General features: G+C 45.7%; 1 long non-coding RNA gene across 2 annotated transcripts; it reads left to right on the top strand.

Annotated features, from left to right (window-relative positions):
• The first annotated feature begins 7,917 nt into the window (after positions 1-7,917).
• On the top strand, positions 7,918-20,752 carry LOC138689624 (uncharacterized). Of its 2 annotated transcripts, none has more exons than XR_011328544.1 (6): positions 7,918-8,135; positions 9,142-9,214; positions 9,777-9,914; positions 15,621-15,798; positions 16,185-16,330; positions 20,280-20,752. It is a non-coding gene; the product is annotated as an uncharacterized lncRNA (long non-coding RNA). The 2 variants fall into 2 exon arrangements; XR_011328545.1 differs by lacking the exon at positions 20,280-20,752 and adding an exon at positions 18,481-18,967.
• The last annotated feature ends 1,490 nt before the right edge of the window (positions 20,753-22,242 follow it).

Genomic DNA, 22,242 nt, shown 5'->3' with positions numbered 1-22,242 from the left:
AAGGGATCTAGTTCTGCTTTGTCATTCAGTCCTACCCAGAAGGTAGTTCTGGCAGAAGTTAGGTAGTATGCGCAGTCTTTCTAGAAATGCAGCATAACCCCACAGGTTTTTGGTTTTTTTTACAGGAAACTAAAGCACATGATTTTTTATAATGATATTGTTATTGCATTTAATGAACTACTTTCTTACACAGCTTAGAAGGACATCTATCTTTTTCTATCTACACTCCCGAAAAGTTAAGTATAATTACCTACCCGGTTACACTGCTGATGTGATAGATGCAGTTGTAGTACGAGAGCAGGTATTGCTATTCCCAGTAATGGTCGCTTTCTCTGTTCAGTGCTTTGCATGCTGTAACTGGAGGCAGATGAGAACACGTGCTGCTGCTCCTCCATCCACCTCTATGCCTTGTGGTGGTTCACCCCTCCCCTTTCCCAGGAGGTTGCGGCAAGGGTGTGTTGCGGTTTAACCCCAGCCAGCAGCGAGGCACCACGCAGCTGCTCACTCACTTCCCCCCACCCAGTGGGATGGGGGAGAGAATCCGAAGGGAAAAGGTAAAACTCATGGGTTGTGATAAAGATAGTTTAATAGGACAGAAAGAAAGAAAATAATAATGATAATGATGATAATAAAATTACTGGAATATACAAAACAAGTGATGCACAGTGCAATTTCTCACAACTTGCTGACCAATGCCCAGTTAGTTCCCGAGCAGCGATCTGCCCCCCCCGCCCCGGTCAACTCCCCCAGTTTATATACTGGGCATGATATCACATGGTATGGAATATTCCTTTGACGAGTTTGGGTCAGTTGTCCTGGCTGTGTCCCCTCCCAACTTCTTGTGCCCCTCCAGCCTTCTTGCTGGCTGGGCAGGAGAAGCTGAAAACCCCTTGACTTAGTCTAAACAGTACTTAACACACTGATGTTTTCAGTTGTTGCTATCCACATTATTCTTATACTGAATCCAAACCATAGCACTATACCAGCAACTAGAAGGAAAATTAACTCTATCCCAGCCAAAACCAGGACAGTGTCCACCCCGTATTCTATACCATTTACATCATGCTTAGGTCCCATACTTTCCAATACATACTAATCAATCGCCATCAACTTTTCCATCCCTATATATATGTTTATACAGAAACACAGATATCCTTCTCTTAACCTATGGGCCATCTCTGTAAAATGTTTGTTGAGTCCATTTAGTCCCTGATTTCAGGCTCCATCTGTCATACCAGCCTTCCTGGGCAGGAGGGATGGTGCAAAGTCTGCTCAGTCGGCAGAGCAGGATCAGGCTTCGGTGCAGCGTGGGGAGCAGGTGACATTGGGTGCAGCCGGACGATGGTGTGTAATGTTGGATTATTGTGTGCTGAAGTCAGTTGTGGTTTCGTCGCTACTGTGCTTTGCTCAGCTTTATCAAAGTTCATTCTTGCTTGACCTAATTGATTCTTACTGTAATACCATTGATACAGCATCTAACAAGTATAGTAATGATAACATACTGTGGCAGGGTTATATAGCAACTAACATCATACAATTTAATTAATTGGCTATTTTTACCTAAAATCAAATCCCCTTGAGGCACACATCGGACTTCCCCATCCTTTCGCATCACCCACCAAGTGCACCCAGGTCCTTGAGCAAAAGCAATCCCGTGGGTGGGTTTGCCTTTCCTCGAGGCAGGACTAACCCAGACTGTCTTCCCTAATGTATTTTTTTTTATGTGCACTACAGGGACTTTATCCCCGTCTACAGCGTGTAAAAGTTACGATTGGGTGGGGCTACCCTGATCGGCAGATCCTCTGTTGTTGACTAACCAGGTGGCTTTTGCTAAATGTGTATCCCCATGTTTGAAGGTCCCACCCCCCATTGCTCTCAATGTAGCCTTTAACAGTCCATTGTACCATTAGATTTTCTCGGAGGCTGGTTCATGATAGGGGATGTGATCTACCCGCTCGCTGCCATGCTCTTTGGCCCAGATGCCTATGAGGTTGTTTCAGAAAGGAGTCCTGTTGTCTGACTCAATTCTTTCTAGGGTGCCCTGTTGCCATAAGACTTGTTTCTCAAGGCCCAGGACAGCGTTCCAGGTGGTGGCGTGGGGCATGGGATGTGTTTCCAGCCATCTGGTGGTTGGTTGCACCATTGGAAGCACATGGTGCTTGCCTTGGCAGGTTTGTGGGAGTGCGATGTAGTCAATCTGCCAGGCTTCCCCAGACTGACACTTCAGCCATCGTCCTCCATACCACAGGGGCTGTAACTGCTTGGCTTGCTTAACTGCAGCACATTTCACATTCATGGATAACCTGTGCAATGGTATCCATGGTCAAGTCCATGCCCCGATCACGAGCCCATCTATATGTTGCATCTCTTCCCTGATAGCCTGAGTTGTCACGGGACCACTGAGCTATAAATAATTCACCCTTATGTTGCCAGCCCAAATCCACCTGACCCATTTCAATCTTAGCACCCAGATCCATGTGCTGGTTGTTTTGATGTTCTTCAGTGGCCCGACTCGTGGGTACGTGAGCATCTACGTGACCTACTTTTACAACCAGATTCTCTAGCTGGACACCAGTAGCTTGCCAGTGCGGCCGCCCAGATGAGTTTATCTCTGCGCTGCCTGTTGCTCTGCTTCCATTGCTCCAACCACCCCCACAGGGCATTTGCCACCATCCATGAGTCAGTATAGAGACAGAGCACTGGCTACTTTTCTTTTTCAGCAATATCTCATGCTAGCTGGATGCCTTTCACCTCTGCAAACTGACTTGATTCACCTTCTCCTGGGGTCTCCTGTGCGAGCCCGTTGTGTGATCAGTGCGACCCACTTACTCCACATGGCATCAGTTGCACGTTGTGTAGAGGAGACCCTCCCTTTGAACATCCAGCCCAGCACCAGCAGTTGGGGTGCTAAGAGGAGCTGTGCTTCAGTACCAACCACTTCTGAGGCAGCTCAAACTCCTTCATATGCTGCCAATATCTCTTTTTCAGTTGGAGCATAGCGAGCCTCGGATCCTCTGTATCCCTGACTCCAAAACCCGGGGGTCGGCCTTGGGTCTCCCCGGTGCTTTTTGCCAGAGGCCCCAGGTAGGGCCATTCTCCCTGGCTGCGGTATAAAGCACATTTTTAACGTCTTGTCCTGCCCAGACTGGCCGGAGGGCTATTGCATGAACAATTTCCCATTTAGTTTGTTCAAAGGTTTAGCGTTGTTTACAGCCCCATTTAAAATCATTCTTCTTCCAGGTCACTTGATAGAGAGGGCTTACAATCAGACTGTAATTTGGAATATGCGTTCTCCAAAAGCCCGCAACACCAAGAAAGCTTGTGTTTCCTTTTTATTGGTTGGTGAAGACATAGCTGCTATTTTGTTGATCACATCTACTGGGATATGATGATGCCCATCTTGCCATTTTATTCCTAAGAGCTGGGTCTCCTGTGCAGGTCCCTTCACCTTATTTCGTTTTATGGCAAAACTGGCCTTCAGCAGGATTTGGATTATTTTCTTCCCTTTCTCAAAAACTTCTTCTGCTGTGTTGCCCCATATGATGATGTCATTGATGTATTGCAGGTGTTCTGGAGCCTCACCCTTCTCCAGTGCAGTCTGGATTAGTCCATGGCAAATAGTGGGGCTGTGTTTCCACCCCTGGGGCAGTTGATTCCAGGTGTATTGGACGTCCCTCCAAGTGAAAGCAAACTGTGATCTGCACTCTGCTGCCAAAGGCATTGAGAAAAATGCATTAGCGATGTCATTTGTGGCATACCACGTGGCTGCCTTTGACTCCAGTTCCTATTGAAGTTCTAGCATGTCCCACACGAAAGCACTCAGCAGCGGCATGACTTCATTCAGGCCATGATAGTCTACTGTTAGTCTCCACTCTCCATTAGGTTTTCGCACTGGCCATATGGGACTATTAAAGGGTGAGCGAGTTTTGCTGATCACCCCTTGCCTCTCCAGTTGACAAATCAGTTTATGGATTGGAATCGGGGACTCTCAGTTGGCGCGATATTGCTGCCGGTGCACCGTTGCAGTAGCAATTGGCACTTGTTGGTCTTCAACCCTCAGCAACCCCACAATCGAAGGGTCCTTCAAGAGACCAGGCAAGGTGGACAGCTGTTTAATTCCCTCTGTCTCCAAGACACCTATACCAAAGGCCCACCGGTACCCTTTTGGGTCCTCGAAATACCCCCTCCTGAGGTAGTCTATGCCAAGGATGCCTCTGGGCCAGTCACAATGGGGCGTTTCTGCCACTCATTCCCAGTTAGACTTACTGCAGCTTCCAATGCAGCTAGCTATTGGGATCCCCCTGTCACTCCAGAAATCCAGATGGGTTCTGGCCCTTTATAGTTTGATGGCATTAGGGTATGCTGTGCACTGGTGTCCACTAGAGCCTTGTACTCCTGTGGGTCTGACATGCCAGGCCATCGAATCCACACAGTCCAGTAAACCTGGTTATCCCTTTCCTCCACCTGGCTGGAGGCAGGGTCCCTCTAATTCTGGTCAGAGTATCCATTACCCACTTGTAAAATCAACTTACAAGTCCCTTCAAGAGGATCAGAAGTAACATCAGCCCTTCTACCCCGTTTGGAAACTGGAGCAGCATTTTTCCTGGAAGAATCTTCTTTTGTGGTTGTTTTTCCTCACAACTCATGTACCTGTGCATCTAGGACTGAGGTAAGGTTTTCCATCCCGTTTCCTTATGTTCTCTCCATGGTCACACAAGTAAAACCACAGGGTACCTTGTGGTGTGTACCTTCTATATCCTGTCTCTTGGGCAGAGGAACACTCACTCCTAATAGCTGAGATATGGGCCCGTACAGGTGGGGAGTAGGACGTATCCTCTTGGAATTGCTAGAACTCCCGGGACAGCTTCTCCACAGCCAAGATGCAGGCTTTTAGGGAGGAAGAGAGATTTTCTTCATATTGCCAGAGTTGGCAAGCCATTTCATCCACTGTCAGTGCCTCTTCGTCTCTCCACGTCAATATTGCCAGTGGGTTGGCGTACGACAATGGTGCACTCTGTATAAACTTCTGTCACATGGGTTGTGTGCATTGGACTTCGTCTGGATCTTTGGGTAATTGTGCATTGTCCGGGTCATAATAAATCATCTCTAGCATGGCTAATTCCCTGGGATATTGGACATCTCTCTCCATGGTGGTACACTTGCCTGTTTGACATACAACGTTTTCCTTGAAGGGGTGCCTTTCCTTCATGCTTGACAGGAGTGGCCTCCAGAGGCCGAGGGCTTGTGTCCCTTTTCCAATTGCCTTGTCAATGCCACCTTCCCTGGCAAGTGATCCCAGCTGCTTGGCTTCCCTGCCTTCTAATTCCAGGCTGCTAGCCCCATTGTCCCAGCATCGGAGCAGCCAGTTGATAATGTGCTCACCTGGATGACAGCTGAAATCTTTTTGCATACCCCGCAGCTCACTCAGGGATAGAGATCCGGTGATTACCTCTGGTTCTGCCTCTTCCTTCTGTTCTTGTGATGACCCTGGTTCCTCTTCATCCTTCGCTAAGCAAACTGATTTTTTTGTGTATTTTTTTTCTTCTGTATGGGGGCAGCTGATACTGGTATGAGTTGGTTCGCTGGTTCAGCTGCAGTGCCTGTCGCTGGGGTTGGAGTGGCCGCAGTACTTATTGCCTTGATGTTAGATCCAGAGACCTTCTCTTCCCCTTGAGGGTACTGAATAGTGTTGAACAGGGCTCAATAGGCATGGGCCAGGCCCCCACAGGTTGTGGTAATTTGCGTCTCCCTGGAATTGTCAGGGTGACAGCATACTTTTTCTAAATGTTCTACTAGTTTTTCAGGATTCTGCACTTGTTCAAGGATGAAGTTCCAAAATGCTGGAGGTGCGCACTGCCCTAGGCATTTGCCCGTACTACCCCACGCACCCTGTCACTCATAATTATCCAGCCTCAGGACAGCTCTGTGGGTGATCTTCTTAAATAGTTGTTTAACCCTAAACAAGACCTGAACCACATCTAGGAACATGCTAGGTCCTAGCATGTGGACCATGCTGGTTTCAACATCCCAAGGGTATTCAAATTTTTCAAAATTCTCAAATGCTATTGTAATTAGACTGGAGGAGAAGGGAAGGGGGAAGAAAGGTGTCTCACCCATAGATTGGCTCTCTGAGGAGGAAAGGTGAAGGGTGTAATTATTAATAGTTTCCCATAGATGGCTCCCAAGGTATAGAGGTGACGGCAATGCTGAGTACAAATCCCAGATTAGTCCCATGACTGATAATTTTATCATACCATAAGCCAGTATTACACAATACATCAAAGCAAAAACCTTAATCCACCTCCCACGGATGATAAGCACAGCACAGGGACTGTATACCATAAGTGAGGTGATACATAACAGAGCTCTAAAAACAAGTGCCACAACTCTAAGAGCCCATAAATAGATATTGTGACCAGTGACTATTAAACTAATATAATGAATGCTTGTAACAAATTCGTTTTAACATGCTCTGGTCAGATCTATTGTTATCTCAACCCTTTGTGCCCCACGTTGGGTGCCAAAATAGACTGTTGTGGTTTAACCCCAGCCAGTAACTAAGCACCACGCAGCCACTCACTCACTTCCCCCCCACCCAGTGGGAGAGAATAAGAAGGAAAAAGGTAAAACTCGTGGGTTGAGATAAGAACAGTTTAAAAGAACAGAAAGGAAGAAACTCATAATGATAATAATAACAATAAAACGACAATAATAATAGAAGGATTGGAATATACAAAGTGATACACAATGCAGTTGCTCACCACTCGCTGACCAATGCCCAGTTAGTTCCCAAGCAGTGATTCCCCTCAGGCCAACTCCCCCAGCCTTTACATACTGGACATGACATTACATGGTCTGGAATACCCCTTTGGCCAGTTTGGGTCAGCTGTCCTGGCTGTGTCCCCTCCCAGCTTCTTGTGCCCCTCCAGCCTTCTCGCTGGCTGGGCATGAGAAGCTGAAAAACCCTTGACTTGGTCTAAACACTACTTAGCAACAACTGAAAACAACAGTGTATTATCCACATTATTCTTATACTGGATCCAAACCATAACACTATGCCAGCTACTAGAAAGAAAATTAACTCTGTCCCAGCCAAAACCAGGAGAGGGTGGTAGGCAGTGCCTGGGGTATATGAGCCACAGCCTCTGCTCAGGTTGCTTATTCTGCTCCTGGGCTTCTCTGTTGCTCGTTCAGTTGATCGCAGCTTTTGAGCTGGCTAAGCTATTTGGGACCTCTCTTCCTTAGAGCTTTGTTTGTCAGGTAGTCTGGGTTGCTTAATGGTACGGTGTCCTGTCTTTTTGAGCTTTGTGGGTTTTTCATATTTTCTGGTCTTTGGTTAGAATTCTTTTTGGGAAGGTTTCTTTTGTTTATTCTTGCAGGTAAAGTTAGGTGGTCTTTTGGCATCTAGGTCCCTGTAGCTTGCTCTCTTCTCTTTTTGCCAGATATCCTCACCAGCATTTTCCCACGATGGGAGCAGCAGAGCGGGGACCGGAGCTCCGGGACGTCCAGGGGGGTAGTGTCAGGCTTCCTTTTGTCTTTGTAGGGCTGACCCTGAGGAAGTCCACTATGTGGGTCAATGTGTGAGTATATATTATGTGTGTGCACTAATCCCTTTCAGAGCATGTCAGAGGGTAAGGATTTTGTTTTGTTTGGTGTAATGTTGTTCTATTTTGTGTATTTGTTGAATATGTGAGTTTTGTGTGGGAGGAAGCCAGCTATCTGACTGATTCTGGGATAAGGTAGGGTACTTGTATGTTGTTAGTTCATGTCTTATTTGCCAGATGTTTTGAACTAAGTGTATCTGACTTTCCTAGCAATTCATGAAGGTTTGGGGCACCTCAATGGCAGGCACTGTTGCCGAAGGGGAAAGCAGGGCCATAGCAGAGTTTTCTGTTTATGGGGACAGGCTCTGTCATCTCCTGCACAAAATTCTTCTGTTATGTAACCATTGGGACGGTAGCTTTCTTTAGATTTCTTGAAGAATAAGAGGAGGATGGAGCAGGTTATCGGTGCATAATCGTTTTCTCTTCCTTTGGCAGTACAGGTACCCAAGGGTTAGCCCACCCTCAAGGAACAGCATAAGGATATCTGTGTTGACTGTCAGCAAGGGAAAGAAGCTTCTTTTGGACACCGAGGTGATGAAGCAGAGTCTTTATTTGTTCTGTTTGACTTTTATCACAGGGGGATGTGGTCATGGCGAGGTTGCGGCTCAGACATGCAAAACGTGGTTGTGGATGGGAGAGCTGTCTATTGCATTTGAGTCTGCGAGATATATCACAGACACCACTGGACAGGCATTAGAACCTGGTGCTTAGGTCAGACCAGTCTGGCAGAACCATCCTGCCTTCTGAAGTAATGCATTGTACCGAGGTTTTAATAGCTCAGTCTGCATCACCTTTGGCTTTTTCTCACAGAGCTTGTATGCTGGCAAGAAGCGGCTCTCATCAAGCACTTGTGTCTGAGGGGTCTCCATTAGATTTTTGGGACCGTCAAGTCATATTCAGCATCTGTCTGCACTCAGGTCTCCTGTAACTACTGTGCAGTTTTGGCTTAAGGCTTTATAGCGCAATGTTATCTAATAGTAGCGTTCTGTATGTGAGCAGGTTCTGGCAGCCCAGTCTCATGTCCCGTTTATGTTGGTGCTCTTATTCGAGCTTGCTGTCTACCGAGGAGTTCTCCATACTGCAGTGCATAGTTATTTGAGAATTATTGATCCATAAAGGAAGAGTCAGTTACACCAGTAATGGTCATTTGCTACCTGTACTTCTTTTGGAATTTGTGGGGCTGAGTTCTTGAGCTCTATCAGCCTCTATGTATATTTGAATAATCTGGCAGTAACTGTAATTTTTGCGTCAGTGCATGGTTTGACTTATTCTTGCAGTTCAAGTAATAGGTCTAGGCTAAGCAGAACAGTTAAGCAAGGTGCAACAGCAAAAGTGAGAGGACAGTGTTGCAGGCTGTGGTGGGGTGTGAGGTTGTTTGCTTGGGTTTTGTGCTTTTGGGATCTCTGTGTTGCCTGAGTATGTAAGTTAGTCAAAAATGTTTGCTATTCTGTTCTGTATGGCAGGCGCTCTCTTTTGGAAAGCAGTATATAACATCTGTGTGCCTCTGCATTTTCCCTAGGCGGGCCTGGCATCAAAGTTTACGGTTCCTGAGACGTCAGGGTTGGACCGACTACAGAAGTGGGCACCTGATGGGGCCACTGACCCTGGAGGTATGGCACGGGAGGGGAGCGGAGCTATGTGAGGCTGCTGGGGGAAAGGGTGAATATGGGATGTGGCTGTTGGGGTGGGGGAAAGAAGAGGGATGAGTGTATACTACTTAGGGGTATTAGTGTTTTTCTTGAACTTGCCGATGTAACTGACTCAGTATGGCAGATTAGAGTGCAAAGCAGAGATCAACAGGCTTAGTGGAGTGAAGAAGTCGGAATGGGGACAGTTTGCTGTTTGTTAGGGGATTTGTCAGCATCTGGTTGATTTGGTCTTATATTGTTGCTAGACATGTACAGGAGGGAGCCGGATGCCAAAGGGAGATGGCAAGGAGAGCACCAGAAGAAGGTTGGCTGGCACACAGCTGTGTCAGTGTCTCTTCCACTGCCCTGTGCCTGGGTGTCCCCCCACCCTGTGTTTGGGGGGAGTGTCTGTCCCCCCCTGCCCCGTGTCCTTTCATTAAATTAAGCTGCTGAAGTACTAGAAGACAGAGAGCACTGTCTGTAAAGTAACCTGTCTTTTAAATGGCAAGGGAAATGCCTAACACGGTGTTTTCCCTCTCCTTAGCTCTTGTGTCTATCTGGAATAAGGAACACGCAACTTATCCTGCCCTGTCAGGCCATTCAGAAAAATGCTCTTTGGGCAGCTGTTCAGCAAACCTCCCTTTGTTATTTGGTCCAGCCTTTCCATACCCTGGACATAAGGGTTAGTAGCATCTTCTTCCTCACATTGCACTAGTAATAATGGGGTTTGTCAGACTTAGCCCAAAGAGGGTATCTGTTAATTCTGCTTGTAATCAACTGGATGGCAGACCTGTGCAACACTTGGAACAGCATCACCGATGACTGCAGGAACTGCAGTGATTGCGTACTAGCATATGACATAAAAATAAATGGTGTCATATTGGTGATTTATTTAAAGTCTATTAGTTGGGTAAGTGATGAAGCATAGCTAAAAATATGCCTCGAGAGGACTGAAAGAGGTTAGAGATGACTTGGATTCAAAAGGTACAGGTGAAATCTTATAGCCTGTGGTAGTGCAGTAAGGCTAGCAATCACAACCTGACCTTGAAATATGCATTCTTCTGGAATGGAGAAACCATCAGTACCTGCCGCTTTGATTTGTCCTGACTTCTGAAAACAGAAGTATGGTCAACACTATTTGCATTGGGAAGCATTCATGTCAGCCTGATGCCATAATGTTGGTTCAAAAGCTACCTGCCAGGGTCACCAAGCCACTACTGTTCCCCATCTTACATTTGGCTTTTTTTTTTTTTTTTTTCATTCTGCGTTTAATATATGGTGCTCAGGAGATGCCCTTGCTTCATACATGCTACATACATACATACGTATGTGCCCTTGCTTCATACATACATACATGTTGTAGGGCTCTGTGTTGCATTTTCTTACACAGCTGTTGTGTCTCTTCCAGAGCCAGCTGGATTACAGTGATGAGTTAAGTGATCTCATATGTAATTTTCAATTTATAAGCAAATAGAGATTCTTTAGGGCTTGTCTTGCCTTCTCTGTGCTTATATTGGCATCTCTTTCCATGTTCCTTAGAACATCCTATCTATCCCCCCTCAGCCCCCTCTTGCATCCCCAATGCTCCCCATGCTCAGTTCCTTGTCACCAAGCAGTATCCTCGGCTCATTCCTGTCTATGGGAAGCGCCCGTGTTTTGTTTTTGGGTTAGCTGGGCAAGAAGCACTGTGTTTTGTGGCAGGTTAGTAGCTGTGCCTGTGCTGACTGCCTGGCTGTCATGCTGGGAGCCCAGCTGGCCGCTCCTCCTGGGAGCTAAGCAAGCCAAGCAATGTGGCTAGGGATCAAAATCTCCTTGCTTTTTCTCTGAGCAGGGGGTTCTCCTCACTAGATGAATGCTGATTTTGCAAAACAGGAAGGAGCTTTATACCCTTGAGACCTCTGTTCTTATGTCAAATGTATTTAAAATCAGTCAGAGCGCTCAAAACTTGTTAGACATGTGTTGAACCAGCTAAGGGAATGAGGCTAAAACACTTCCTGTGTGACATCACTTTTTTTTCTGAGTTTAAAAATGAAATAGATGTTATCATGACTCCCTGGTGTCTCATTTTGGGTCACTCAGAGCTGCAGGGAGGGGAGGGAAAGACGTCTCATGCAGCTGTGACTTGCAAACTTCTGAGCATGAATCGTTGTTCTTGGAGCAGTGCCCTATACCCTTTCTTTCCTTACACCGGAGGTGAATGTAAGGAGGGTCCTAGGGCCAACACTCATCCCAGAGACCATCAGCTGCACCAGAACAAACTTGTTTCACCACTACATGGTTTGCATCCTGTCCCAACACGAGCAGGACACTGATTCCGCACCATACAGCGGAGATCCATTGGCCCAAACATAATTATATCCTGACATCTTATCCAGAAAAATGCGTAGTATCATGCGGTCAGAGCTGCCTGCTTGCTGCTGAGCAGGAACCCTTCGCACCACTGACCTCACGCAACTTTTGGCAGCACATGGGCCGTGTCCCGGGGAGCTGCTGCACTCTGCAGCCACTTGGTGAGCACCCAGATGTTGGCAGCTGGATGGCCAGCTGTGCAGCCTCCCAGGGCTGGCGATGGTCTAGTTCATCCAGGAGACTGGTTTCCATTCCCTCTCACAGAGAAGTCTGCGATTCCCAGTCTTTATTTTTAATCAGATCCTGCAGCACTAAAATCGTCAGTGGAACTGAGCAACCTTGGTTTGTTTCCCAAATCGATCCTCTGCACTGCCACGTAAAGCACTGGTGTTGTGTGTCTGCTGATAACCATGAGTAGTCTTACTCTGGAAATAGTTCTTCATCCCCCAGTTGAAAAGGATTGATCTTCCAAACAGTCGGAGCTCTTGCTGTCTAAATGCTGAATGGTTTCTTTTCCACAGAATGGCAGCAACTGTATTTTTCATTTTGCAGTGTCTCCTCTCCTCTGTAAATCATTTAATGGCTGCTGCATCCACACACAGAGGACAATTAATGCAACCAGCAGAGGCAGTGATAAGGAGGTCATGCATCTGTTATTCTAGATTAACATGTAAAACTGGAAGAGATCTTGTATAACCTCATTACATGGGGAAGGGAGACGGTTGCAGGATGTCCCAGGCTGTGTCTGCACAGAGGGACCCACCGCTGCCATGGGTGGCACTGGTTGCCCACCCAATACAGACCAAGGCCCATGGCATCTCCCTTCAGGCCATGTGAAGGAGAGCTGGTAGCGCGATGCCAAAGGAGCCCTGTGCTCTGCAATGCCCGCCATGGTCTGGCTGGTTGATAGCCAAGACCCGTGGGCTGTGCCATGAAGGGCACGGGCTTAACCAACCCCGTCTCACCGTGCCCTCGTGCAGTCCAGCCTGTTTGATACTGGTCTAGGACCTTCGGAGCGGCAAACTCCCATGTACTTGCAATCTCAGTGCCAAACTTTTCTATGCTGACTTTGTTTATAGGCTGAAATATTTCTCAGGAATGAAGACACTGCTCATGTCTGCCCATTTACTTCTAAGGCAATTGCTGACCACTGTTTTTATAACACGCGTTGTACATTCCCTGTGCTCAGCCAAGCAGGAAGAATTGTCCTCTGGGAAATAAGTCCATTTTCTACTACAACAGAGCAAAGGTGTTCTTTGGTAGATCCATCTGCAAGCTGGCACTAGCCCAAGCCAAGCTAGTACTTAGGAGGAACTCAACTCTCAAAACATGGCATTTTTTTCCCATTTTGGTCTTTTCCTTTCCCACTATACACAAAAGACAATAGCTCTCCTTGATTTGCAGGAGAATTAGTATGCTTTGTAGCTCCCTTGGACTTCAAAGTGCCTGTGCCACTTTTGAAATGCGACTTCAAGAGCTTGGAAAAGTACCACTTGTTCCTACTTGAAACTTAGGATTATTTTTATATAAATATGCAGAAATTTCTGAGGTTCCTTCATACCAGGAGACACTGGGACTTAAATAGGTGTTGTGGGGGGATGAGTGTAGTTTTTTGCGTTCGTGGGGAGGCAAACAGATTTTCCAGACAAGTGATCTAAATACACAATTATTTGTACATATTTGAAAATGTGAATATCTGGGAATATTCATATTTTATTTGCAGCTGAGTGAACGTGAAGAACGTTGTCTGATTCATAAATCAAGTGCTGCCTCTTAGTCCGCTGCTGCTACAGTTTCATTATGCCTGTGCTCAATGAGAAATGGTTTTTTTCTGTGACTTTCAATGATCCCAGTGAATTATTATATCATAAAGCTGGGGTAAATGAAAGCATACAGAATTGCAAATCTGCATTGATTTAGTAGGAAGAGCTGCCAGTCTTTATAAGAGCAAGCACAGAATTGATATTCATGATATTTTAGGAAGGAAATGTAAGTCTAACAAGTTGGAGCAGTTCAGCAAGTGGAAGAAATTCAGTGTCTGGGAGTGAAACAGAGGATCAGCTGCTGCAAGAAACCACACCGGCCACTTCATTTTCTCCTGGGCATTCTCCGGGTTTACTCTGTACCATTAAAAGGTATTTGTTACAGACTGGCCAAGCCCCCTCCACTGGTTAGGGGTCAGTCTGGCGCACCTGTCAATCCTGAGCACTACCTGCTTTACATCGCCCTGGGCCTCCTCCGTGACAAAATGTGGAGATGGGCTCTCGACCGTAAGAGCACGTGCCCAGACGCCCTGTTTCTTGGTGTGAACTGGTGGTCTGAGCGTTATGGTTGTCTCGCCGTGCCCTGTCGATGGGACTCTGGCTTCACGTCAAACCCCATGGAGATAACCTGTAAATTAAAGGAGGACATCCAGACACCTCACGGGAGTTTCTAAGCATCAGTGAGTTTACAGCTGAAAACATTGCAAAATTATGGCAAATAATAATTGGGCCAGGATAAGGCCATTAAATATGACTTTGCTCCTCCTGTAGAACGGAGCTTGGTCTTGGTGCTTGTATGCCCACTTATTAGCTCCTTGGAGCAATTTTCTGGCTTTTACATGGGGTATTGCTCTGAGGGCATCTTTTCATGTGGATAACAAACTTACAGACTTTCTATTCAGAATATTATGAATATACCTGTAAACTATTTTGCAAGCTGAGGAAAAGAACATTTTCAGTGGTTTAGTGGGATAACATTACAGGCAGTACAAGCCATGTTGCTGGATGAGTAGGAAATATGCCACTTGGTTTCTTTATGAGGAGAAAGGATTGATGACGGGATGCTAAGTAGAGGCTCACAACACCAGCGCTTTTTTGGTATTCCAGCAGAAATACCAGATAAACATCATTGACATGAATGATAAATTGTAGTGCAAATAGTGTGCAGTCAATCAGAGAACAAATGAGTGGGATGTGCTATCCTGTGAATTCAATCTAGTTTGTAAGACACTTGGGAGAAACCAGAGGTTCAAACAGAGTTGGACTTGATTTTATTTTTTTTTTAATCCTGTGTTCATATGTCAATGTTCAGTATTTTATGGGTTTTATTCCCAGATAAGTTTATGTTTCTGGGATCTTTGTCTTGCACACAGTATCATGAGATTGAGCACACGTGCCAATAAAGAAGGGGGGGGAAGGAAATGGGCTATCGCTAGTCTACTTTCACTGAGCAAGAGACCATACTTGATATACCACCCTAGACAAGTTTATGCACTGCTTTTCTACTGGAGTGCGTAGCCTGTTGTGAAGCCACCTAAGAGCTGTATGTTCCAGATCCACTCTGTCAAAAGACTGGGCAAGAAGCTGGCGTGTGGCCGGCACCCAGGTCTGTCTTCTCCTCGTACGTATGCCCAGGTGCGCAGAGTTACGTCTGAGCAGCCTTGGGAAAGAGCATGGCGAGGAGCAAACTGCGAGTAGGGCAGCTGTTTCAGTAAGCCATGTTTTGCAAATGACGTAGATTTGTGTCACGCTGCAGATGCAGACTGCCTTTAACCCAGGTACGGCTTATCGAGGGTGTGCGCAAGGCCAGACCGATGGGTCTGGAGGCAGCTTGCAGCCAGGGGTTGGACTGGAGTTTCGGCATAGCTCAGTGATGATGAAATCTGACTCAGGGTCACACTAATTCCCAGTTCTGCAGTTAACTCGTCACCTTATTTAGCTCCTTCCTGCTTCTGCTTCCTTATTGTAATGTAAGTATCAACAGCTACCACAAAGCGGCTGCTGTATTGCTTTGTGGATATTTCTAAAGCATTGTGAAGACATCTGTGTGATGAAAAGCATTAAATCTAAAATTTACCTTGGTTCTTAAATGCCGCTTTCACAATTTTTATTGTGCTGGTTGTCACAGTACAGAGGAATCATAGCTTGTAAATTTTGCTGTAGAAGATGCCGAAGATGTCCATACAGAAAGAGATTAAGTTCAGCAAACGTAGAGCTTATCTGGACAGAATACACCCTGCATGACACTATATGTTTTAATTATACCTTTTTTTTAGGCTGAATCAACCTGTGTCCCAGCGTGCCCTGAGATGTCAGCTCATTGGGTACTACAATAGCCTAAGAAGACTCTTAGATGATTTCCCTGTCATCAGAGACAAGTACTTCATAATTGGATCATGTCAAGGAAAAAAAAGAGGAGCAAGACTTAAAGAAAAACCTTGTAGCTGATCCCAGGTTTGTATTAAGTTTGCAGGTGTGTTCCTGGGGCTCAGAGTCCTCTGTCAGTGCATATTACTAAGTAAAGGTGAATACACGTTTGTAAGGGGAATGATAGTCTGAAACTGCCCTGAGCAGTGTGTTCTGCCAGTCTTCAGGCAATTTTGATGGATGGAGAATATGCACAGTCAGAGTCTCCTGCAAAAGCTGGCATACACAGAAGGAAGAATTTAGAAATGTGCTTGCTTCTGATCCCAGCACTGCACGCAAGGGGAAATCAAATGGATAATTTCATTTTCAGGATGTAAATCCTCTGCTTTAATGATTAAGCGTAGGTAGTAGGGGTGTTTTACCCCTTAAATTTTATTTATTTGAGATTTAAATGAAACTTGTTTTACTTGCAGGCATGTGACTTGTTGGAAGTTAGGAAAGGAGAGAAAGAGCACACAACGGACCAGGGGATGACCCTGTATCATCTGCTTCTTTCAGAAGGGACATTTTTTTGACCGTGTCACAAGGATCTCCTTCCTCAAAACTTGTGGCTAGCAAGGTGAGCCCTTCTGCTGACTTTCTGCAAGTCTCCGAGTTCCCTTTATTAGCACCAGCAGGCAAACGATTTTAGATGTGAAAGTAGTCCCCCAGCACCCTGGTTTTGCTCTTGATCATCTTGTTCCCCAGCAACAGAGAGGCTCAGCAGAAAACACAGAAATGATTTTCATTAAGGTTCAGGCAAAAGCTTTGGTTCCAATACCAAAAGTTGGGAGTGTGGTTACAAGCCCAAGAAATTATAAAAAGTGGTTCAACAAGACATTTGAGAAGGTGGTTGTCACCTCCTGAGAAGCTTTTAAGCTCTATAGTATTTTGCATATTATCATTAAAAGTTGTACATGGGCCATTCATAACACATTCACTCTTAGCTTTAGAAGGAGCCTTCTCTGGACACAGTGACAGAAGGGATAATAGTAATCCTAGAGGAAAATATTTTAGTAGACTTACATTTCATGCTCAAGCTGCCCCCCACCCCAGGTTCTTTCAGTCTGGGGGTTGTGGGTCACACAGTGTCCATCTTCTGCCCTGAACTCATTTGGGGGTTAGGACCAAGAGTGGTGGGTGACTTGTCATAGCAAATGATCTGGTTGCCATCCTAGTTTATTAGCGAGGACTAAATCAAACACGATTTATTTGCACAGAGAGGCTGAGTTCAGCTGCAGAACCTCTGCTTCTGCAGTTCATGCTGTGCACTGCCTCCTACTCTTGGTGTCATGGGGACATCGAGCAAAGAGTAAAGCCATGGTGGGTTTCAGGAGTATCCATCTTGTGACAGAGGAAGTCTTACAGAGCATTGACTCTGTTGGGATATTCAACATACAGATCAGCAAGCCCTAGCATTGTGCACCCTAATTAGATATTGGCTTGTGCCTCTTGGACCTGTAACTTTTCAACAGCAAGAAAATACTTCAATGCCCTAGAATACTTTACAGGGTTATACTATTACACTTCTCCAGAAAAGTTAATGTAAGTGTATTAACTTACAAGCAGTTACACATTGTCCTTTTACACTTTGAAGTGAAACATCTAAAGCAATGAAACCTCCTAGAAAATAAGCACGTATACATGTATATACCCTTTTATTTTTTTTAAATAGCCTTGAATTTTCTGAGGTTGCTTTTTCTCCTCCTGCGCTTCAACGTTTGCCTGTGTCTCTCCGGCAGCTTGTGGCCCAGCCACACTCACTTTCATATTGCTAGTTATACCATGCTGCTTTTCCCTGTTTGATATACAAAGGAAGCCGAGAGCAAATCCTTAACTACCGGAGGGAGGGAGACGTGAAGGTGTCCAGAGAGCGGCGAGCGTGGGGACCGCTGCAGCACGCCCTTTGCACCTGCATCGACCTGCCCCTGGCAGGCTGGCACGGAAACTGGCATTCCTGCCAGAAAGGGAGCCGCAGGGAGCTGGAGAAAAGGCTTTAATTAAAAAAGGCTCCAGCCCTTTCAGCTCCTCTGCCCCTTTTTTTGTCCCCACTTTATCAGTTATTACCAGTTAATGTTTCATTTTCTGTTGTTAACTGAAGTGAAGAAGCACCTTGTAGACAGCAACTGTCAATTAGTTACGATGAAAGCAGAAACATAGCTTCCATCTTGCCTGCGTTTAGAGGGTTATAGCAGGACATTAATTCAATTGCTTTCTTATCTTCTGTACTATTCTTGTTGCCTGCATTTGTGGCTGCCAGGCCCTTGCGGGGTGAGCAGGTCCTGCCTTCCCTCTCCCTCCCTCCCTCCGAGAAGGACCTGCAACTGGGTGGAAGAAACAGTGTTTGTGGTGGATGAGGGGAAGGTGGCTAGTTACAGCAGAGGAAATATAGGGAGAAAAAAAGGTGGGGAGTGAAGGGGGGGAGGGAGAAAAAAAAATGGAATAAGGAAGAAAGGAAAGAAGAGACTCTGGAGGAGGAGCAGAAGAAATGAGAATGCGAATAGTTATAATGAAAAACTTCCTGCAAATACGTATATAGGTATTTCCATAACCCTGAAGTTCATTAATATCAATGGGAAATGTTTGAGAATAGCCCACCTAACTTCAGATGCCTGTATCTGACTAGGCTGCCCTGATAATCAATAGGTGCTTCAAAGGGATGACTTGTTTCAGGCTCCTGCTTTTGGATGAGATGTGATGTGTCCTGGAAGTGCCTTTTTCCCTCTCCAGGGACTCAGGGGAGGTGCTCTTGTTGTCAACATCTGGATTTGGTCCGGTGAACCCCCTATCCTTCCTGATTTTGCTATCTTTACGTTATATGGAGTCCAGCTGCAGCAGCACGAAGGGAAGGCTGTGGATACGTACTCTGGGTCCACCCTTGCTGCCTTACCTAAGCCTTAGGAGTATCCCTTAGAAAAAGGCAGAAGAACTGGGTGCAGCAGAAATGTTGTGTTACAGAAGATAGTAAAAGACTCCTGCAGCAACTGCCATCTTAAAAGTAAATGTTAGAAGCAGGAAGAAAGAGGAAAATGTAGGGCTGTGGTTTTTGTGCAGTGGTGCCATCCTGTTCTTTCCTTCCCCCAGACTTTTTCTTTGTTCTCAGATTTGGTGTATGAAACTAGGTTGTCGCTCTTAGTCATACATGTTTTAAAAGTACTACTTACTCTGTAAGCATGACATAGCATCTCTGGGGTGTTTGGGGCGGGGGGGTTAAGGTTTTTTTACGTAATGTAGAAAATCTGTTTTATTTGGGATTAAACTGTGTTTTAGCTGTTTCTTGGGAAATGGCATTGCAAATTGTTTACATGTTGCTGGGGTAGGCAGCACCTGGGCTTATCTGCATGCAGCAGACTGTCCTTATTTTCTGTCTGAAGAAGTTAGGTGCCACATCGTAGCAGGGTGACATAGTGTTGGGACTCCTTTGCAAAGACGGCTACCGAGAAGCCACCGTGAACATCCTGTGGTGTGGTGGGGAAGTACAGCATCTGTGACAGGCTGCCCACAGTCCTTGTCTGCAGAAGTCTGTAAAGACGAGTCATATCTGGACGGTGTGAGTGCTTCTGCCTTTGGAGGAAACCCTGGCCGACCTCTTTGCTCTCTCTCTGCTGGTATCGTTTACGGGCTGTGATGTAAAGCAGAGGAAATGGGGAGTGCGAATACTAATCTCAGCCTGAAAAGCGTCACTTGCCTGGTTTCCTTAGGTACAATTTGTGCTTATCATTCCTGTGCAAAAGTTAGTCGGGCACAGCTGGTCAAACAAACCCTGCCCAAATATAATTTCCGTGCTTACAACACAGAGTATTTAACCTTTTGTCACTCCATCCCACCCAAACCAGAGGTCTGTTTTTTTGCATTCAGCCTTGCCTGTTTTTCAGACAAAAGGAAGAAAAAGATTAGAAACCCTGCAAAAGTAACTTCAGAAAGAGCTGAACTTAATCTCCAAGCTGAATTTATGTCTCTTATTTCAGAATGTATTAGCTGTGTCTTGTACTTCATCTTCATGTATGTGAAGACAAGAAATGGCACATTGTATATAAAAACAGGAAAATACATTATTCATGTAATAAATGATGTATTTTCACATCTTCTAGCAAAAAAAAGTGGGCTGCCTACTAGTAATTGCACATCATATTTTAAAATAATGATACAGATTTTTAATGCCTGTCTGCTGCTTTGCCCTGCCTGCCTGCTGTTCTAGCCAGCAAAAGCATGGTCCTGGGGGAAGAGACCCTGAACGCCCTCAGCACAGCAGCTCCTATCCTTGCTTTATAAGTCAAATGCTTTAAGAAAGTTTCCTTCAAATTTCTCTCAAATTCAGCAGGTTTTGGAGGTCAGACCTTTACCTTGTATTCTACCTGTCAAAGCTAAATCATGCTATGTCTAAAATACACTTGCTCCAAATCTTAAAGGCAAATCCTATGTTCAAGTAACAGTTTTATCAAACTTTAAAAAAAAAGTCTTTCTGGGAATTGACAGGCAGAAAGAAGCCTCAAAATGCTAAACACCTCTCACTTCTTGAAATAACTCAGATCCTTCCACCCTCGACCACGCTCTTTGCTGTCTCCAGATGGGCGCACCTTCCTTAACTTGTGGTTCATCCCTCACCCTACCGAAGTGCTGATCAGGTTCAAAATGCTTCCAGAGAAGGTCAGTATTTGCTAATGCTAAAAGAGATTTTGTTCTAGGCACTAAGCCATGCACATCTTTTCATGCGCATTACAATTTAGCTTGTCACTGGAGATGAGGAAATAACCATCAGTGGTTTTAATCTGGATGCAGCTAGCATGTGCCACTGATGAAGGCTGTTGATGAAGAGTGAGTGCCTGCCTGCCAGGAAGGAACGAGCTTCGGTCCTCTTGCTTTAGAGGTAGAAACAAAAATGAAAGGAAAGGAAGGATCCTTTAGTTTAAGGATCGGTAGTCATTAAACCAAAACCCAGCCACGCTGTGTTCCCTTTTCCTATTTGTGAAAATATTCCCCGTCCCACCAGTTTATCAAGTATTGTCCCTGTCCCTGCGTACATAGAAGCGGCAGGCAGGGATCTGTATGTCCTCTGACTTATTTCTGCCGAAATAAGGAGGAGAGGGGACAGGAGGGAGGAGGTGCCTGGGCTGGCCCTGGCAGTGTGGGAGCTGGACACGGTGCAGCGCAGGGGGGAAGGATTGGGAGGGGAAGGCTGCCCGCCTGCGTCTATCTATTTGGATAGATATAAACACCGAAAAAAGTGGTTGCAAGAGATGTTGGGGAAGCAGTTTCTAAACCAGAAGCTGTGACACCAGGTGGGATGGTGACAGCTGGGAGTGATCCTGAATGAAATCCAGTGCTTGACCTTGCTCTGGGAGTCTCAGCGCCATCCCAGGGAGGTCTCGTTTGGTGCCCAGGAGTGGTTGTGGCCTGGGAAGCAAAAGCATTTGCTACTTTACTGTGTTTGCTTAGGGACTATCATCTGAATGGTTTTATTTGTGCATTTGTCTTGTCTGCAGGCTGCTCTCAGAGCTCTCCACCTAAGCCTAGAAATTGTTGGCGCGTTTCACGACCTGTTTTCGTATCTCCTGGCTTTTGCTCAATTAGGAAATCCCCAAACTGCTTTTGTGCCTTAAACTCAGAGCCTCTGACGCCAGACTGGGGAGGGACTGACAGGGCTGGTAAGTAACAATTACTGTGTGCTTAAGGTAGATGGTTCCAGCTGCAAAAGACTGTGAAATGCTGATGGTGAGAAAGGGACAAAAGGAGCATGAAGATGAGGGTGATGTCAACCAAAGAATAAAGTCAAGACAAAATTCCATCCTTTTTTTTTTTCTTTTTCCTGCTCCATTTTACTGATGGAAGACTGTCATGTTTCAGGAACATGCCCATAGCATCACAGATCCATTGCAATCCCACAGAAAAGCAACGTATCTACTGGGCTTGGGAGGTCTGCTCCAGCAGGGAACAGAAAACATGGTCCAAAAATTGCTCTTCTGCCTATAGCAAGTGTCTGTTAAGCCATCTGGTCAGCCCGTGATGATTTTATCTTTACCAGAAGCTTAAAAAAGGCAGGCTTGGGTTCCTCTGAAAATCAGTCACTTGATTCTCTTTCCAAAGGGTGAAACAGCTGAGGTGCGTGTCATTCTGCACGAACACGTATTTGTGCGGAAATAGTGCCAGTTTCCCTAATAGCTTTGACCTGTTGTCCAAGGTAAACTGTACTGCAGGTGTGGGATTTACCTACCTTTCCTTTAGTGGTTAGCAGTAAGGTAGGTAACTACTGGTATTTAACGACCAGTTTGTACCTCTGCTGCCACTGCACACTGTTACAAAGACACCTTCCGAGGAGTTGCTCATCCCAAGCTAACATCTTCAAAGTGGGTGGGATGAAACCCTCTTTGGAGGTGCCCAAGATCGCGGGAGCCCAATTAAACTTGATGCCTGAAAATTAGGCAACAAAGGTCACATGAGATAATCCTGTCCCAAGTGCTGAAGTGCTCTTGGCATTTGGCTTTTCAGCCACTG

The sequence above is a fragment of the Haliaeetus albicilla genome, chromosome 17 (assembly GCF_947461875.1).
Source record: "Haliaeetus albicilla chromosome 17, bHalAlb1.1, whole genome shotgun sequence".
Classification (NCBI taxonomy): domain Eukaryota; kingdom Metazoa; phylum Chordata; class Aves; order Accipitriformes; family Accipitridae; genus Haliaeetus; species Haliaeetus albicilla.
This window is presented reverse-complemented; position numbering and strand designations above follow the sequence as displayed.